This window comes from Macrosteles quadrilineatus, unplaced genomic scaffold (genome assembly GCF_028750875.1).
Source record: "Macrosteles quadrilineatus isolate MER2022 unplaced genomic scaffold, UCM_ALF_1.0 Scaffold_3__2_contigs__length_128488019, whole genome shotgun sequence".
Taxonomy (NCBI): domain Eukaryota; kingdom Metazoa; phylum Arthropoda; class Insecta; order Hemiptera; family Cicadellidae; genus Macrosteles; species Macrosteles quadrilineatus.
This window is the reverse complement of record NW_026542596.1, coordinates 12,806,291-12,815,603: the sequence shown is the minus strand read 5'-3', so window position 1 is coordinate 12,815,603 and position 9,313 is coordinate 12,806,291.

The following is a 9,313-nucleotide window of genomic DNA, read 5'->3' as shown; positions in this document are numbered from 1 at the left end:
TAACCAGCTTGTTTATTAACCTAAAACATATGGGAATGGTGATAGCAATGAATTTATCAATGAAATCTATCCACTAGTGTGACGTCATGGATCCTGCAGCATGGCCTGTTTTTTTCTAGGGGGGCCTTGTATATAATATGTGGGGATGGATCTTAAAACAAAAAAAGCCTTATTGTGCACAAAGTTTCATGTAGCGTATAAATAATATAGATAGATAGATGGATAGATGTCATAAAATATTATGATTTTACACAGTAATTTAATTAATTATATATTATTTTAAAGTGAAGGGCATGGAAATTATAATAATCTTAAAACAACATTCCATCTTTCATAGATGATAAGGAGTTGATGATTAGCATTCTCAAACTTATCCAATTCATTACTTTGTAACATGAGGTGAACAATTACTGAACGTAAATCTGAAACCTGTTGGAGCTGGATTTAATTACTTCTGAAAATAAATTACATCTGTTCGCATACATTACTGTGTTGAAAGCCTCTTCATTCTGCTTTGACTTTACATTGATTGAAACATTTTCAACCAGATTATAAAACAAAAATATTTTTATGACTACCATGCTAATATAAATCATATATGAAGTACTCATACCTTGTAGCTCTGTAAAACATTACCGATTATAAATCGATCAACAACAGTTATATAATGGTTTATTTTGTTTGTCATAGAATGATTGTGAGTATGTAAATATCTACTGGAAAGTACAAAAGCAATCTAAGAATCTTACTATGATAGCTTTGTCATTAACACGATCTTTTGCCGATGGAAAAAATGTAAATATAATATACATGTAATTCGTAAGATTTACTGCAACTAGAACGTATGAATTTTATGTCTACTAAAACTCAAACAATGGTTTTAGAATTATCTTAAATAAATAGTATTGATTAGTATTGATTAAAATATATCACAACTAGAAAACTTAATAAAAATAGTCTCGCTAATGAACTGTTTTATTGTTTTAAATACTTAAATTATATGATTCGTTAAAAGGTTACTTCGACACAAAACCAAGTCTACTAATTAATATTTTTATAATAATTAGGTTTTAATCACACGTTTTGAACGAGAAACCATTATCCAACAACAAGGTTCTGCCTTTGGTTTCCTAGAGTGACGTAGTTGTCTGGACTGGCCATGTCGGATTTTACTTTTTATAGCAACAATAGTTAAAATGGAAAACAGTAATACCTTCAATCCCTCTTACCACTTAGCTATCAGCCATAAACAAGCCTTAAAATGAAATTTGCCATTGAATAATCGTTTTAGTCACTTTCCAGCTTTCAAAACAAGGAAAAGAAAACATGATTGTTTCTAAGCTAACATTAAACGGATACTAGTTAAAACACAGTTCTCTCGTTAAGTTTTTATTAATGTTTGGTGACTAAACTTTTCAGAAAAATCTCGCCAACACAGAAATTATTAAAGAATGATAAATGAGAAACTAGTTCAAATTAAATTTTAACGTATGCTAACACAATCAAAGGAAGTTATATGTTAACCATCAAAGGAAAACCAATACAAATACAAACTAGAATGAAAAAGGTTCTTGTTGAAATTTACTGTGACAACACTTGTTAGTCTTAAGTGTATACAGTTAGGGATGATTTTGATGAATAAACCGTGTAATTTTTTAAGTACCTAAAGTTTTGTATGTAAGTGGCTTGTGTGTGGTCTCATCCCCAAATATTTTCTAAGCTTTCTGTATGTTGTACTTTTACAATACTGCTACAAGTTTATACGTTTAAACCACTTCTATTGTGTTTCCCAGCAAGAAATCGCCCATTTTTAAAGTTAGGACCAAACAAACCAATGGGAAAATACTAGTCAACTGTTGAACAAGGATTTTAAGACCGGATTTCATGGGATATTTGAGCCGGAACAATTGATGAAATCTTGTTAGAAATATTCAAAGACTAAACGATTTTGAGACGGACTGCTTTCTCCTTTGTTTGCATTCCAGATTAAAAATTTAGTTTCACGTTGTTCCAGAATGTATTGATTGATCAGCTGTTTTTGTTATCAAATTTTATTTTTCTGTAGTACTGTAAATAATAATAATCATGGTCGTTTAACAAGGGAAAGTGGGAACAGTTTTAACCACTTTTGTCAACTAGATGATGCTATACGTTATACGTCAAAGGTAAGCATAAACTGTTTACAAAGACAGATTACCTAAATATATTTCCTTGCCTCCTTGATGACGTCATCAGCAACGGTCGTAAGCGAAACGATGATAGAATACTATGAGTAAAGCAGTCATACTTCTCCTTTTGAAATAAAAATATGATTCGTACCATATTAAAACAATTTCTTTACTGTCCGATACTATAATTTATCGTATTACATGTTTTCGTTAATATATACCATTAATTAGTACAAAATATATTTATCTAAGAAAAGTTGTTACTATTTTGTTCTATGTTGTAGTTTTTCTACTATTTTTTTATTCTTCTACTATTTTTGTTCTACTATGTTGCAGTTACTATTTTGAGTCAGTTTCTACGTTTAAGGGGATTCGCCACTGAAAAGGGTGATTTTTTTATTTAATGAGGAAAGTCGTCAAACTATTTTTTTCTAGTAGGTTATAGTTTAACAAAAAATAGAACAATTTTGGTTTACTTCTAAATATAAATTATAGGTGGTAAAAAAATAAAATAGAGGTTTTTCGGTCAATTTGTAAGGGTTTTTAAAAATCGATATTCTGAAGAGAGTTCTTGATGGATTTTGATAAATGTTGTGTTTTTTTTTAAAGACAGTTATATAAACTTAATATTTAGGTAGATTCTTAATAATATCTCAGATACTTTTTTTGCTGTGACACATTAAATACAATTTTTCTTAAAAAAATAATTGATTAAAAAAAATTATTTTTCACTCCCTAATCAACTTAGATACCTAATTCTACCTAAATATTTTCCTAATATTGTCTAGAATAAGTACTAAAAATTTCAACAACGTACCTTTAGTGGCTCTCAAGATATATCGCATTTTGTCTTGAAAAACGTGAAATTTCAATGTTGCGGAAAACCGCGTTTGAATAAGAAGGTGTCCTATGATCTTGTAGCTATCGTAAAGAGCGAAACCCGTTGTTTATAACATATAATAACATTCAGACATGGATTATATCATACTGTTTGGATGTAATAGGGTCCAATGTACAAAGAAATAAAAAAAATCTTTTTTTAATTTTCATGATTTTTTTACCTATTTTCAGTGGCGAATCCCCTTAACTATATCCAGTACTGTACATAAATATGCAACTATAATATGCATAAAACAGTCTTGTTTGCACCATTATAAACTAACTCACGGTTTCTAGTAGATAGAGTAATCCAATGTGGATAATGTTCTTCTAAGGATCTATATTGTCGTTATTTTCTATGTAGGCGAACATTTTTGAACACCATTGTCCAAGTGAAACTCCGACAACGGACATTAACCGTTAGCTTTCTCACAATTCCGTAACTCAATGATAGGGAGCGCATAGGTAAATATATCTATCTGCTGAACCAAAGAAGATTGGTCACTCAGACGAGCAAAACTCTTAATCACGGTATTGTGAGATTCCCAGCACTAAAATCCGCCCTATAGAGTTGACCATTAGTGGTTAGTGGGTTTTATAACACAACTCCTTTATTCTAACTACCAATACCAAAGCACCTCAAATACGGAATACGACTTCAGAATAGTAGTTTACGCAACGATTGCGTTAAGTTGGTCTTTACGACACGAGTAGAAAATTTAAACTTCTACGAGTGTCGTAAAGACTATTAAGCGAGTTGCGTACACTACTTTACCTACGACAGTTTTTTAATTACTAACAATCTGGTTTTTAGTTACTAACAATCACTACTCATAACTTCTTAGAGAGGTTATGTTTTCGTTTATTGTCAGTGCCACTGAAAGTGATGCAACGACTTATTGTATAATCAGCTGATTTCATGTAATCACGTGTTTGTAAAACTTCGTTAAATAATGAGTTACCTTTTTCAGGGAATAGGTTCACCTAGCAGCATTCTTACCATAAATACTGTATCAGGTACAATTAGGGAAATATTGCATTTATTTTTATTTTATCTTTTTTTTTTTGACAACTGAATAATTATAGTGAAAGAGTTAATTTATAGTTAGATCTCAGCTTCGAATATTATAGAATATTATAAGCAGTTTGTGCTCTCATTTCCATCTAGTCAACTTCACTTTCACTAAATGACATTTTTAAAACAGTTTAGTCTAGCTTCCTTTACACCAACTTAGGTTAACAATACGCGAGTATCAACAGGAACAAGTAAGATCAACAATTAAAATTGTCAACTGATCAGCTGATCAGCTGATTAGTTGACGTTCGAAGCATTACAATTTTAATTCTTTTCTCTCAATACTTGAACCTCATTGTATTGGTCCGTTACCTGTGTTGATATGAGAGAAACTATGCTGATATGAAATGAAACTATGCTGATATGAAAGTAAACAGCTGTTAAGTGAAACTTTTCAATTTATTCTAAGAACTGAACTGAAAAGGCTACTTTAAAAAACGGTCGTAGGTAAAACATCATTACGATATTGAATGTTCTTTTGCCTTATAATGGTGGGTATTTGATTGTATAATTTTTATAATTTATCTCTCCCTGGTACAGCGGGATTATGCACACAAAGCGTATATTTCTTAACAATATGTTATTAGAGATTAAAAATTCCTGTTCAGATTAGAAACTATGTTTGAAATTTACGATCCATTGAGGAGAAAATTCTTTTGGCGTTACTTCCAGTGGAAAAAATACTTCACTGAACTCCGTGACAATACCTGTGACTAAAGACATTTAAATTTCACGTTTTACATTTTTCAATTATTTATCAGTAATTTTGAAGTAGAGATTGTATTCTTTAGACAAACTTTACAGCATTTATGATACTTCTTTTGTTGCTTTTTTTATATATTCGCATGTCTTGAATGTAACTATTATTTTAGGTAGCGGATAAGGGAATGATTTTTTTATTTCTACAGTTTTTTACCTAAGTCTAAAAATATAACGTGTATAAAGTAAACGAAATACATTTTTTCAAATACAATTTTATATACCTAATTTTAGCCCAGTCTACTGTTTAAAGCTATCTCGAAACACCTATCACAGTACTAATATAATGTTATTTAAGAAGGGAATAAATCTGACATGGGACATTTTAGGAAAAACTCAATCAGACAAATAAAATTCGCTTAATCTGTAGGTTTGATGTGGTCCCCGTATTAATGGGCATTTTCTAGGACCAATATAACTTACCAAGCAACAATTTTTTCACTTACACGCGATATTTTAATACACATTTATACGTATTTACTAGACTTTCTTCAAGTATTAAATAAATGTACGCTTAAAGGAAGGCGTCATCATGAAGTGGCTTTATCTCATCATTATTATAAAATATCGCCGTGCTAAAGACCATCTGGAAACTTGTAAGGCAGAGTTATTGGCCTCACGCCTAATATATTATCGATATTTTGCTCGCAGCTATCCAAGGATTATGAGACACCCAAACGTATTAACCTAATACGGATATTATGATTTGGTTACATCATAGATAAAACATAGATATTGTCAAACAAGGGAGAGATGGTTTTCAATTAAGTTTATTTTTAACTGATATACTTTGAAATACTCATAATATAGAAGTTTGCACAATATACTTTTGGTCCAGTTTCGACCATGGGGCGAGCTCTAATAATCAATTATTGTATTTCAATAGGTTTAAACTTGCTTATAGTGCAACAGAGTACGGTTTGTAATGCCACTGTGTTATCTAGGATGGTTGAACAGCCATTGTTGATGTCCACTCTAGTTTATTTGTCAAGTAAACAGTCAACAGTAAAGACAACGCTACGCTAGAGCCGTTGTATACCGGGCTGCAGAGAGCACAAGTAAGAGCAATGGTTTTAAAACCTCATTTATGGGTTTAATATCCGGTATAGCTATTAGGAGGTCCATAGCTTTATCCATGTTGGTGATATACTTACAAAGCATATATAAATGTGTATATAAATATGTGTGTACTCTTCATATCTACCTATATTCCTACAGAATTAGTTTATTTGGTCTTACTAACTCGTAATACTTCTGTATTAATAGTATAAGATTTATTTTAAATTCCAAGTGTTAATTTTCATATGATTTAAAACTAAATTGCTTTTTCTTCAAACATATAGTTTATAGTAAATTTAAAGTGCGATATCAAGAAACAGTGACGTCATGATAAGGCACCGGCAGAACCACCATACTGATAACTCAGCAACTGTTAATTGCCTAATATTTTATGTCTAACTAAATCCATTACAACTTTACAAGTGAGGAATGCCTTAACAACTTTGTTGTGTCTAATGTTACTTTGATTGTGTTTGTCTGATACGAAATATCTCAATGAGATAATGTATAGATCTAGTCTTTTATACGTCGTACTTAGCCTATAGCTTTGTAGCCCCACTTGAAATTGCCCACTTTTATGTCTATAACTCCTTTTAAACAGTTAAATTTGTACAGTTAGTTGTATTACTTAACACACGTAATTATATATATATATATATGTGTGTATATATATATATGTATTAGGAAAACTATATATATATATATATGTAATATGTATATATTATTACTAACAGTAATAATAATAGGGCTGATAATTAATGTACAATATATATATTGAGTCGTGGTTACGCGTTCGACCCGTGTCTGGGAAAAATAGTTTTTCCCAACCCTGAGGAAGCGGAACGTTTCCTATAAGTTCCGCAAAACGTCGGACTTTTGATGCCATGGACGGTTGTGTGCTTTGTGTATGTGTGTGTTTGTGTGTGTATTTACGGGTCCTGGACATCAGAGACAAATATAAAGGTGAGTGAAGCCCACAAATAATCTTCATAAATATGGGTGACAATTGAGTCTTAGGATGACTTAATAACTTTCAAACGAAAAATGATATCACAACCTAATTTTGCATATCATTACTGGTAATAGTAAGCTACCTTTTTGTGTATATGGCGATCAGATCTCACCAATGAGTCTATAGGGAGTAAGTTGAAACTCTTCATGGTAAGCATAGGTTGATATCCTGCATCAAATTCTTACGTTCAAAGGTCTTGTTAAACTAAAAACGATGCCGCAAACCGGACCTCAAATGTACAATTGAGTCAAACATTACAGCTGTCCAAAGAATCATTGAATTGGCAATGCTTATCATGCATGCTACCTCCTCAGGGGGTGCCGGATAGATGACGGAAGAAAATCATAAACGTAAGCAAATGTCGATATGCACATCAAATTGTTTAAGGTTTTTATTAATAGAATACAATGCCGCAAATTTGAGCTATAAAGAACAGCTGAGTAACAAATGGCAGCCGTTTAAATATTCAAAATGGCAGATTTAAGAAATCTTTGAATGGCTGCCATTTTGAGTCGACTGTCCATTTGTGGCCCAGTTTGCAGCATTTATTTAGTTCAACAATACCTTAATTTGATGTACATACTAACCTATGCTTACCTTTAAGATTTTAAACTTACTGTCTACGGGCCGTTTTCCCCATAGGGAACAACCCGATCACCATGTACTCAAAAAAGTTGCTTACTACTACCAGTAATTATATGCAAAATTTGGTTGTGATTTTCGTTTTAAAGTTATAAAGTAGTCCTAAGACTTAATTTTCACCCTGTATATAAGGGAATTATAATGATTCATTCCTACTTAAGGTACATAAAAATATTTTTACTTGCAAGTATTACACAAACATATTACGTAAAAATATAATCTGCATTGAATAATATTCATTAACTGTCTGTTAAATTGTTAAATGTTTAACTGTACAGTGTTATTTTATTTCTATTGGCATTTTCGTAACATTAGGTGAATACATGTTTTGTATTAAAGGAAGCCCCATTCACAATGCGAGACCAATTTCACACCGAAAGACCTCACTGAGCCTGATTCAAAGACCACTTATTCGCTCCATTTCACAAATTTGAGTCTTGGAATACTGTTCAAAAGGCAACTACTTTATATCAGGGTTGAATATAATATAAGTCTAACATAAATTTATTATTTGTATTATTTATACACGGATTAGCAAATAGTCTAATTAATTGATGGACAAGTTTCCTTAACTGTTTCTTAACTGCTGAAATTCATTTAATTTTTCATTTAATTTTACTTTTCATTTAATTTTACTTTTCACTCATACAAAATAATAAAACTAAATTGCACCACTTTAACTTCATAATCTTTATAGCAACTTAGCAGACGCACAGGCACAGCCTATGTCTGCTAATTCCAGAACTAATTAGATAGGAACAACCTTTTACACATGTATATAGTTAATTAGTTATAGTTAGTTAGTTTAGTTTTGCATAAAGCCCTTTTTTCTTTTGTACATTTGGTTGTGTAATTTTTATATATGTGGTGGAATAAATTCATAATTCATTCATTCAATTCATTCATTCATTCATTCATTCATTCATTCCGAATAAATCTAACTATAAACGCGTTAACTTTACATTGTATGTTAATTTAAAATCTTAACGTATTCAAATAAATTGATACCAGCATGATCGGACTATAGAAACGGGTTAATAGTATGTAAAAGGTTCAGCAGTAAAAAAGGTAATAATATTAATAATTTGTTTTTATTGGTAGAAATCGGTTTTCCGATTTTTTTACTATGAAAACATAAAGTTTTGCAATAGTTTCCAAATAATTTTGTAAAGCTTAAAAACTAATAATTTGGAATATTGAAGTATTGTAGCACGTTCGCCTAATGGTAACAGAGAATATTACAAAACAGAAAATTTAAATCTCCCAAATGATTTTTATGGAGGATTAGCCTAGCTGTTACCCGCGGCCTTCGCCCCGTTTGACTTCATAAGTATTAATAACCCTATTGATTGCCGTACCGATTTGAGTGGCATTTCTAAAGGCTTTTTATGGTTATTTTGAAGAACATTGGACTTAATCAACTGTCAGGGCAGCAGCCTAGTATAATATTAAAATAAAAGATGACTATATCCTTTGGCTCTACTCGTGAATTGAACCTCCATGACGTGACAGTTGACAGACATTGGCCTACCCGGCCCGGTTTGAGAATTGAGTGAGAAGAAGTAAAACCATCAAATTGCGTCATAGTTTTTTTCTGCTCGGTACGTACTCCCGTGTGATGGCAGGGCGATTTTTTGCGATAAAGAGCGACTTCTCTCTTGTTAACTCGGCTTTTAGCTAGAAGAGTAGAGCCCTCAAAGCTACATTCGGCATATACTA